This window comes from Sus scrofa, chromosome 9, assembly GCF_054392235.1.
Source record: "Sus scrofa isolate SSC_HxYL_T2T_F1_AM1 chromosome 9, Sscrofa_HxYL_maternal_Yorkshire_Landrace_v2.0, whole genome shotgun sequence".
Lineage (NCBI taxonomy): Eukaryota > Metazoa > Chordata > Mammalia > Artiodactyla > Suidae > Sus > Sus scrofa.
In genome coordinates, this window is record NC_139391.1 from 102,757,006 (window position 1) to 102,769,295 (window position 12,290).

Genomic DNA, 12,290 nt, shown 5'->3' on the forward strand with positions numbered 1-12,290 from the left:
AATGTAGCTCAATGAGGTGAAATGGTAGGAAAAGGTTTCATGTATGATATATGAATATTTACATGTGAATATTTCTCTCTGGAAGAAATTAAATAAATGGTTACCATGTGTATTAATAGCAATTTGTAAAGAAACTTACTAAGCAAATCCACCAAAATATTATTCTAGGATCTCTTTATAAAACAATTGTAGGGTTCAAATCAAGAGTATGTTGAATAAATTTCATTACCTGTGAGATGACATAAGGAATATCTTTTGAAATGAAAAGTTCTCTTTGTGAATAACAATGATCAAATTTAATTCTAATGAACACCTTTTGAGCACTGAATATGTCCCAGGCACTGTGCAGGCCACCAGTGATCTACAGAGACTCAGTCGTTCTCTGCAGAGAACTGACACTCTAATAATCACAGTCTCCATCTCTGAAGGTGCAAAGATGCCTGAAACCTATTGGAAGCTGATGATGGTGATCTGCAGTGTTTCACTGTAGGAAAATAAAGTATGAAAGTATGTAGGATAATGAGTAAGCTTCTTTGAAAGTGATGGAGTTTGTGGAATGGGAAAATAAGAAATGAGAATTGACAGACTCTGGTTCAAAGTTACATGACTCACTTTATTGACAGATTGAAATTAAAAATAAATTGCTCTTGGGAGCTCTCCTTCACTGCTTCAGTGTTTCTCCAGCCTCAAAAACCACTTTTTTGGCTGACCTCTTTTTTACTTTTGGTATTAATATGTGAACCTTCTCTCACCACATCTGCTTTTTTCAATGAATCCCTAAGAAAAAAAATAGTCTCACCTGATTTCTGTTATGCTTTATGGGCTACAGATTAATAAGAAGAGGGTAAATATCAATGAATGAGTAAATGGCCTTGTCAGAATTAGGATAACAACGTAGAATGGACAGAATGGAAGAAAATCCCCACCATGTTCTTTTTATGAGACATGTACCTAATTACAGTGATGAAAAAAATGCAAATAAAAGAATTATATGTATGTAACAAGGGGGGGGGGATGAGATCAGAATTTACTATTGGAAAAGGAATGTAAGTATTAGGGGGCACGAAGAGCATTATTTTATACAGATAAATGATTACAGATACTTCTTTCCTTTTTGCCCAGAAAGAAGGTCAATGATGGGGGTAAAAAGGGTGCAATTCTTTGTTTTTTTTGTTTTCTGTGCTCTTTTCTTTCTTTTTTTTGTATGTGTGTTTTCTGTTGGCATTACCAGTGGTTGCAGTTTTTTTGTTTTGTTTTGTTTTGTTTTAATTAAAGTATAATTGGTTTACAGTGTTGTGCCCAAGGTGCATTTCTTTTGATCATAAGAAATTAAAGCACAGAGTGGTTGAAGGAACGTGTATTAGAAGAATACACATGTCCTTCAACTGCGTGTAATGATCTACAAAACAGATTAAATAATTGAGGAAAGAAAAAAAAGATAAAGTTAGGAGGAGATAATATACTTTTTCTTAGTATAGTATTTAACAAATTAGAACCTTTTAAATACACCTGAAGGGCTACTCTTTTTTTTCTAACTTCATTCAAACACTGTTCTAAGCCCTGTATATCCATTATCTTATTAATCTTCAGAACAATCTTGTGAACATCATCATCTTTAATATGCAGGAGGACATTGTTTGCAAGGTTAAATTTTTGTTCTAGGCTATATAGCTACTAAATGGGCTAAAACTCCAATAATGAAAAGAATCTTGTTATGCTTTAGAATGTAATAATATTTAACTTTTTATATTGCCACTTACATTTTGAGAAGGTGAGCAATTACCAGGTTAGGTACATGATTAATATATCTGATTTTGCTACTGTTCTTTTAATAAAAGATACAAAGAAGTCAAAGCTCTGCCACCAGTATTCACTCATAAGCATTTCCATTTGAGTGTTTTTTTTTTTCATTTGAGTTTCTTTTTTTTTAAAGTAAAAGGAAATTCTCGTGTGAATTTACATGCAGAATTTAGAAACTTCCGTTATTGTTGTTATGCACAGAAATAGTTTTGTGTCTCTAACCATTGAAAAAAATTGCTAAGAATCGTACAGAAAGTATTTCCTGATCTTGTCTTCAGTCTTTCAACTAAAGAAAGTACACTTATTATTTTTTAATAGTAAAATATATTTACTATATTTTAGCATATCCTTTTAAAAAATCTTTAAGACTTACACCTTCTGTTTCTTCCAGTTGATAGCTTTGCTACCTAGCCAGGATGTTTAACATCAGGGAATTGTGGAGATAGTTGAAATCCATATGAAATACTTTCTGGCCCATAATCAGAACTCAACAAATGTCATTCATTTGTTGTATTCATTGAGGATATATATATATATATATAGTATTGTAGTAGTTGAAAGTAAGGCTGAACCAATGCCAGAAAGAGGTAAGATGATATATGATAGTCATATGATGGTCTAGAGGTGAGCGATCAAGTGTCAGCAGGGTGGCTCTGCCATCTTCAGCATATAGCTCCCTTTCTGGGTCCAAGGTGATCCTTCTAGGTGCCTTTATTGCCCAGCCATTGTGCAAAGAGAGAGGGACTGTGAGAACGGATACCCACTTATTGTAAGGGTAAGATATTTTGCCCCTATTCCAGTGGTCAGAACTTATTCTCTTGGCCACATGTTACTGGAAAGGAGTTAGAAAAATGGGGTCTTGGCTGAGTAGTCATGCCTATTCTTTCACAGAGAAAGAGGGTTGAACAAAGAGTGAAGGATAGCTAGTAGTCTCCCGCTGATATGTGTCCTTATTTGAAGAGTGTTATCTAAAAGTGTATTAAAAGTATGTTAACACAAAATGGAAAGTATCTTTGTATATTTAAGCATAATCAAAAATAAGATCATAGATCAAGAAAAAATGAAAGATTCCCAGATTTTGAAATGTGTATTTTTAAAGAATTTGAATTATATAGTACTTTGAAGACATTGTTACTTTTATTTATTTAGTTTTATTAGATAAATTTAACATTGTGTTAATTTAAGTAGTATACCATGTTACTTTGATACATTTGTATTTTTTAATAGGTCTGCTATTGTAATGATACTTATTTTGTTACTTACAGAACAGTATTATTGTCTGGGTTCAGTAAACTACCTTAAATCATTATCACTATTTTAGTATTTGTTACAAGTTCTTACTGTTAAATACTATTAATCTCATCCCACTACCACATCCCTTTCCCCTGGTAACCACCCTTTTATTCTGTTGTTATTATTATTTTTTTAACATTTAATTTTTACAATTATTATTATTTTTACTTTTTGTTTTTTAGGGTTGCACTCGTAGCATATGGAGGTTCCCAGGCTAGGGGTCAAATCAGAGCTACAGCTGCCAGCCTACACCACAGCCAAACCAACACCAGATCTGAGCCATGTCTGCGACCTACACCACAGCTCACAGCAATGCCAGATCCTTAACCCACTGAGTGAGGCCAAGGATGAAACCTGCAACCTCATGGTTCCTAGTCAGATTCATTTCCTCAGTGCCATGATTGGAACTCCTAATTTTTTTAGATTGCACATATAAGTGATATTGTACAGTACTTGTCTTTCTCTGGCTTATCTTGCTTAACATAATGTGCTCAAGGTTCATCTGTGTTGTTGAAAACACAGGATGCCCTTCTTTCTCAGAGCTGAATAATATTTTATTGTATATATCACATCTTTTTAATTCCTTCATCCATTGATGGGCTTTTGGGTTGTTTTCATATCTTGGCTATTGTGAGTAGTACTGCAGTAAACATGGGGTATATATGTCTCATCACATTCCTGTTTTCTTTCCTTTGGGTATATTCCCATAAGTGAAATTGCTGGACCACATGATAGGTTTATTTTTAGTTTTTTGAAGAACTTCCATATTGTTTTCCCTCATGGTTGGACTAATTTACATTCCCTCCAATAGTGTATAAGGATTTCTTTTCCACCAATATGTGCCAGCACTTGTTGTCTCTTGTATAGTTGATGATTGCCATGCTAGCAGGTATTAGGTGATATCTCATTGTGATTTTTATTTGTATTTCCCTGATGACTAGTGATGTTGAGCATCTTCTCATGTGCCTGTTGCTCATTTTGATGTCGTCTTTGGTAAAGCTCATGTTTTGTCTGCCAATTTTTTTCATTAGATTATTTGTTGTTGGTGGTAAGCTGTGTTAGTTTTTAAACATATTTTCATATTAACCCTTTTCTGATATGATTTGTAATTTTTTCTCCCATCCTGTAGGTTGCCTTTTCATTTTATTAATTTTTTTTCCTGTGTGGAAACTTTTGAGTTTGATATAGTCCCATTTGTTGATTTTTGGTATTGTTGTTTATGCTTTTGGTATTGTGTCCAGAGAATCATTGCCAAGATCAATATTGATGAGCTTCTTCCCTCTATTTTCTTCTAGGAGTTTTATGGCATCAAGTCTTATGTTTAACGCTTTGACCCACATTTCCATTTAATTTTTGTGGGCAGTGTGAGACAGGAATTCAATTTCACTCTTCTTCTTGAGTTTTTCCAGTATTCCCAGCACTATTTGTTGAAAAGACTATCCTATCCCCCTTGGGTGTTCTTGGCTCTCTTGTCAAACATGAGTTGATTATACCTGCTGAAAGTTAATTCTGGGCACTCTATTCTGTTTCACTTGTCTATGTGTTTATTTTTGTGCCAATGCCATACTGTTTTTGTTATCATGACTTTGTGATATAGCTTGAAATCAGAAAGTGTGATACCTCCAGTTTTGTTCTTTATTCTCAGGATTGAGATTAAGTTCATAAAACATTCACTAGCAACCTTTTTTTTTCATTTAATTCATAGATAAAATATTTCATGATAAAATTACACTTAAATTTGACCAATATCTAAATTATCAGATATTCTAAATGGGTTCTATAGAAATAAGAATTGGCTTTACGAAGTGTTTCAAAAAATAGATGAATTGAAAATGTTGTTTTTTTCTATAAAATGCCTTTCTGAATCTGCAGAAAGTTATATTAAAAGTAAATAGAACTCTGCAAATATGTCAGAAACCCTCAAATGCTGTACTTGATTGCTCTTACCCTGGTGTAAGCAAATTACTGTCATCCCACAGATTACACTCAATCTGGAATATTGTGTTGTTTCCTTTGTGCACTGTTAGCTTCACACCTCCCCCTTTCCTTTTAGGAGTCCAGGGTTTGCTCATAACCTTCTCTTGATTGCAACAGGAAGGAGTTGATGGTTATGTTTGTACTTGGTTATTTAAGTCTTTGTTAACTCCTTCATCCCTGAGCAGAACACATTTGGTGTTAGGAAGCAGATGTGAAGACTTTATTTTAGAAAAGGTAGAGTTTCCCCTCATTTCAAAGAGGGCTCTTTTTCCTGGCAGGGCACAGGTGAGGAGAGGGGACTAGCAGAACCTGGGCTTCCATGAGGCACATGATATCCTGAGGGTGAAGAATTTAAGGAGGTGATTCATCATGAGGGTCATAAACTGATATGGTCCTCAGAGTGAATGAGCAGCTCCTGAAATTTTGTGCCTGTGGTGCCTCACTTGCCTCATTGTAGTCCTAGGTCTGGGGCACAGGGACAGAAAAGGCCTGACTTGCTCTATATCTTCTGCTCCCCATGACTGAAAGAATAGACATTCGTGCCTTTGGATGTCACATGAATGCCAGGCTTCTCCCTTATGTTTCCTTTCCTGTGCTTTCCCCCAAATGTATAAGATAGTATACATTTCCCCCAAATATATAAGATAGCTTTCCAAATGTTTAAGATAGCTTTCCTGTAAGCCTCCTGTTATGTCCATATAGGGTGCAGTGGGGTTCCCCTACTGTTGACAATATAAAATTTTGAAATCTTTGCCCACATTCTCTAACATTACTCCATACTTTCTCTTCTATTTCAGTTCTGATGTATTCTGTCTTCTGATAGTGAAGGATATTAGGGAAATCCACACTTGTTAATAGAGATTAATTTATCCTTCCACTTATCTAAGAGAGTTGAAATGATGCATGTCATCTTGTTATTATAAAGACTTTCTTCTTAAAAGTAGATTCTGTTTGGATTTCTAAGATACTAGGCAAGAATGTGCATACATATTTAAGAAATTTATTGATTAAATTTTCCTGGAAGTTTATTTTCAAAGTAGAATTATTTTGCAGAGCTATCACTGAATTCCTTGGCTTTTGATTCACTATTTTTATTTCATAAGTAATGTTGAAATCAATACTTTCATATTAATGTGCTTTCAAAGATGTAAAGATGAAATGTGTCTAAATATTGAGCATTCAGAACTCTTAATTAAGGTAGTATTTACGTAAGTGTTTTAGGTAAAGAAGTTCTTTTCATTAGTAACTCATGGCATTAACAGACTTGTGCTGTTACTTTAGCATTGTGATCACATCTTATGTAATAGAGTATTCACTTTCTAGATGATGGAGAGTTTAATCTATTTACAAAAGAAGATACTCTAAAGCAGAATGCAGTTAATCATTGCAGGTGGTGACTGGGGAATCAGCAAGATGCTGAGGCAGCAGCAGGGCTGGGGGTCTTTTCTGGTCTCTGGAATGTTGTTAAGTAGCTGGATGGTGTTAGATTTCTTTACCTGCTTAGTGATGGAGAGGTAGTAACACTCCCCCTTCCTCACAGAAATGTTACAGGGGTAAAAGGGTATATAAAATGAAATGTGAAGGCAGTAATAGATGCTGTGAAAAAGTTAAATGTTTATTATTTAAAAAAATTTTTTTTTTTTTTTTTCATTTTAGGGCTGTACCTGTGGCATATGGAAGTTCCCATGCTAGGGGTCGAATTGGAGCTGCTAGGGGCCGAATCGGAGCTGTGGCTGCAGACCTGAACCATAGCCACAGCCACACTGGATCCAAGCTGCATCTGGGACTGCATGCTTAACCCATTGAGTGAGGCTTGGGACTGAACCTGAATCCACCTGGAGACTATGTTGGGTCCTTAACCCACTGAATCACAATGAGAACTCCTTTTATGACTTTTTAAAATGTAGCTTTATATTTATATTACTTTAAAAAAGTAATATAATTACTTTATAAAAGTAGTATAGCAATTTATAAAGGTAATATAATGGCTTTTCAAATAAAGCTATTTATTTTTATTTCATATGTTCTGGTTTTATTTAGAGTTGCCTTATTCCCTCAGTGATGAAATTTTTTTTTAAAAATACATATATTTAGACACAATTACATTCACACAGATTATTACATCATTGATCTTAAGAAACATATTAAGCGACTCCCTTTGGAGAAGTGGAATGGAAAATATGCTGAGACAAATAGGAAATTTATTCTATACTTTATCCTATTTTGTATGGCTTTCATCTTTACTATTTAGTATTATCTATTACATTTCAATTTTTCTTTAAAAATTAGCATTATATTAAAATTGTGTGTATTATGCCACTAAAATTTGTAAAGAAGAAAGCCTTATATACCATTAAATATTTTATATAGCATAATAAAAAGAATAACTTCACTGGTAAGAATAACAAAAATAATACACCCTCTGAAAAGAAGTAAAATATAAAATGCATAAATTGGTTAAAAAACAGTGTAACTATATAAATATGTCCTCACAATTTGTTACATCTCATTGATTCTTCAATAAAGGCATTACGCCATTCTAGGTAATGTGATAAACAAGCCATTATAGACTTTACATTGTACCATGGAGAGAAAGGGTTATTAATAATACAATTGTAGAACTATATTATTTAATTGTACAGTTGTATTATTTAATTATAATTATCATAAATTCTTTGATGGAGAGGAAGTCAGAATCAGATGTAAGAAGACTTCAACATTCCAAGAATGATGTTAAATGACCCCCTTCATGGTGGATTATGCACTTATTTACTATGAGATATATTTCTTCTTCAGAGATTCCTTGTTTGTGTATCAATTGTAGATTTTTGGTTTGCAGTTATTCTGAAGTTTTGATATGAGTCTATATGTATACGAGATTGTTTTAAGTTGTTGTTCTCTTAATTGCAAGTTCATCTCCAGTGTCCTGCATTTGTACCCACCTCTTCTCATGATTTCTGATTTTGGTGGTATAATCGTGCATTGATGATTTCGTATCTTTACTGTATATATATCTTTACTGTTTATATATCTTTACTGGTGAGTCTTGTCATTTGTGGAATTTTTGTTTCCTGTTGCTGTCTTTTCTGCCTAGAGAAGTTCCTTTAGTATTTGTTGTAAGGTTGGTTTAGTGTTGCTGAATTCTCTCAACTTTTGCTTATCTGTGAAGGTTTTGATTTCTCCTTCAAATCTGAATGAGAGCCTTGCTGGGTAGAGTAATCTTGGTTGGAGGTTTTTTCCTTTCATCACATTAAGTATATCATGCCACTCCCTTCTGGCCTGCAGAGTTTCTGCTGAAAAATCTGTTGATAACCTTATCAGGGTTCCCTTGTATATTACTTGTTTCTTTTCCCTAGCTGCTTTCAAGATTTTCTCTGTCTTTAATTTTGGTCACTTTGATTATTATGTGTCTCAGTGTATTCCTCCTTGGGTTTATTTTATATGGTACTCGTTGTGTTTTCTGGATTTGAGTGAGTGGTTCCTTTCCCATGTGAGGGAAGTTTTTGGCTATTATCTCTTGGAATATTTTTTCTGTCCCCTTCTCTCTCTCTTCTCCTTCTGGCACCCCTATAATACGGATGTTGGTGCGTTTAACATTGTCCCAGAGTTCTCTGAGACTCTCTTCATTTGTTTTCAGTCTTTTTTCTCTTTTCTGTTCTGCATCCATAATTTCCACTAATCTGTCCTCCACCTCACTTATTCGTTCTTCTGCCTCCTGTATTCTTCTGTTGGTTGCTTCTAGTGAATTTTTTATTTCAGTTATTGTATTTTGCATCTCTTCTTGTTTAAGTTTTATATCTTGTATCTCTTTGGTCAGTGTTTCCTGTAAGTTATCCATCTTTTTCTCCAGTTTATTCCCAATGTCTTGCATCATCTTCGGCATCAACAATCTGAAGTCTTTTTCCTGGAGGCTAAGAATCTCCTCATCGCTTAGCTGATTTTCTGGGTTTTTTCCTTTCTCCCTCATCTGAGTTATAGTTCTCTGTCTTTTCATTTTTATAGCTTTTTGGTGTGGTGACCTTTTTACAGATAAAAGGGTTGTAGCCTCTCTTACTTATGGTGTCTGCCCCCCTTGTTAGTGACGAAATGTTTTAACTAAGTTAGTTACCATAGTTTTATAGGTAACCTGGAATTAACATTATTGGGGGGGGGAGGAGGCATTTTTTTTCTTTAAGTAGAAGGAAATAGGTTTGACTCCAGAATGTACTATCAGTAGAGACTGTAGACTCCCTTCACCTGTCTGCTGGAGGTTTTTAAAGTAAGAAGCTATTTTTTAAGATGGTGGTTAATTAGGTTCATTTTCAAAGATATGGAATAAACTCTATGGGATTTTTAATCTTATGATTTTCAATATTAACAATTTTCAAGTGAAGTACTATTGTTTCACACACATTAACAGTGAAACACTATTAAAAACATCATCTTTACCTTACAAATCTGTTCCATTATCAATCAATAATTAACACTTTAAGTTCTGCTGGTACATGAGGGATAAATTATGAGTTATTGTTTCCCCAAATAGCGATCTGATGGCTTAGTAATACTAATTACAGAGAGCAATATATGGTGGCTGTGCTCTTTTCTTGTCTGTGAGCTGCACAAAGGAGGGGGAAGCTGAAAATTCATAAGTGATGTCGCCAAGTGTTGGCTGCTTCTCTAGAATGAAGATGAATGGCATAAAAGACCATTATTTGCTATTGCACACTTTCAATATACAACATAGAGCTGCTGCTGCTTTTTCCTGAAGACATCATTAACGTCTTTGTATCTAGAGCAGTGGTTCTCAGCCAGGGGCAGTTTTGTCCCCCAGGAGACGTTTGTCAATGCTTGGCAACATTTGTGATCATCACAACTGGGGGCAGAGGGGTGAGTGATACTGGCATCTAGTGTGTAGAGGATGAAGACACTGCTAAACATCCTGTAATGTGCAGGATGTCACCCCACAACAAAGGATTATCTGGTAAAAACGCCTGTAGTGTTGAGGTTGCAAAACTGCTCTAGAAGAACTGAGGAATTTTAGGCAAGAATACATGTATGGAACTCTTTAAATGAATATAAAATTGTAAAAGTTGGATTTCAGCATTGATAACTAGTAATTTTGCTTTAGAAAAGCCTTTTGTTAATAAGGTATGACAGATAAGGGCAAATTAAACCCTGCTGCTTTTTAAAATTCTTTTGTTGGTGTTGAAATGAATGTAGGTCATTTGGGGTTAGGTACATTATACAAGCAGCTCACTCAGCCTATGCTTAATTATTTTTCAGTTTAGTTTTGGTAAAATCAAATGTGATCTCTTCTACTTTTAATTTCATATGAATTTTCTAGTCAAAATACACACATAGTTTGCATATAGGCCCAGATATTCAAAGGGAAAGAGAATAATTTAATAAATTATCTGGAATTAAAAGCAAAAGACCAAGTAGGTAGCTTTTTTACATACCTTAATATTTGTCTTGTTTCAAATGCATATTTTAATATTTCTCTTAATTCTAAGTATTCTTAAAGAGAAACATAAATGTTAAATATGTATGAAATGTCTCCAGCCCTCAAACTGAGGAATTGTTGATGTGAATCTTTTTTATGGTCACCTTAGTCTTTGTTGGAGTTTAGTTTCTCTATTCTAGCAAGGAACTCTAGTATTTCTTTTGTATTTTTGGTTAAAGATAGTCACCTGTTCCAACGTTGTAGTATGGAGAGAGTGGACAGAAATGTTTATGGTTGTCGTTTGTCCTTTTCTGTCTTAACATTTTTAATGTATTGCTCAAAAGTGTCACTGTCAAATACTTGTTAACAGGAACTATTAGGGAAGTAGCATTATATGCTGTGGGAGATTCACCAATTCCAACTTTATTCTTCCTAAATATTCTCCCTCAAGATAATGTCCCACTTGAAATGATGCTGTCCTGGCTAAGAAGCTATATCCTATCAGATAGAACAAGTAGAAGGAGTAGGGAAAGTATTATCACAATCTTTTGTTTGATGTTATGATGCCTGCTTGATGTAGTTATCACAGGAGGAGATGCACTGTAAATCTGAGAACCTGACAGATTGTGTGTGTATCCATATGTGTGTATATATACACATAATTACATGTGTGTATATACACATGTGTATATTCAGATTATGTTTTGGTAAACAAGCCTATGTTATATTTTGAATTCTTCCTATGTACTCATTGCTGTAGTGGACACTAGAAGTTCTGAGCTAGAAGTCAATCTAAAATAGTTTGTCATTTAAGTTAAATTAGGTCCCATTTGTTTATTTTTGTTTTCCTTTTCATTAATATAGGAGATGAATCAAAAAAAATATTTCTGCAATTTATGTCAAAGAACGTTCTGCTTATGTTTTCTTCTAGGAGTTTTATAGTATCTGGTCTTAGGTTTAGGTCTTTAATCCATTTAAAAATTTTTTTGTGTGTGTACGGTGTTAGAGAATTTTCCAATTTCATTCTTTTACAGGTAGCTGTCTAGTTTTCCCAGTACCACTTATTGAAGAGACTGTTTTTTCTTCATTGTATATTCTTGCCTCCTTTGTCATAGATTAGTTGATCATAGGTGTGTGGGTTTATCTCGGGGTTTTCTATCCTGTTCCATTGATCTGTATTTCTGTTTTTGCGTCAGTACCATACTGCTTTGATTTCTGTAGCTTTGTAGAATAGAAAAGAAGCTGGTATATATATTTCAAATGGAATAACTTTGCTGTAAACCTGAAACTAACACAGCATTGTAAGTCAGCTATACTTCAATTAAAAAATTGTTAAACACTAGAAAGGAAGGAAAATATTTCTCTAACTTGCTTTATATAATTTTGTATTTGGAAAAATCCAAGATTATCTAAAATTACCACTAATAAAACAGATGTGTAAAATATATATGTGTGTATATATATGTATATATAGGTCTGTAAAAAATATATATAAAGCGGTCTGTAAAATATATATATATGTATATACACACACACACACACACACACACATATTCTCTCTATGTATATGTGTGGAATAGCTTGGTGCTGACTACATAGCACAGTACAGACCAATACACTGAATTTTATAGCTCTTCTTAATAATGTCCCACTTTGCCTTTCGATCTTTATTTTCTAATGATTTCTTGTATAACACATATTCACATTTCTTTCTCTCCTTATTAATGAACGTTTCTTTTTTAAAATGTGGCGATTATACGATCTTTTTGACTGTCATAAACCGTGTGATTTTACCTGC

General features: G+C 34.0%; 1 protein-coding gene across 32 annotated transcripts in view; it reads left to right on the forward strand.

Annotated features, from left to right (window-relative positions):
* Window positions 1-12,290, forward strand: part of CACNA2D1 (calcium voltage-gated channel auxiliary subunit alpha2delta 1) — a 484,107-nt gene that overhangs the window by 86,929 nt on the left and 384,888 nt on the right.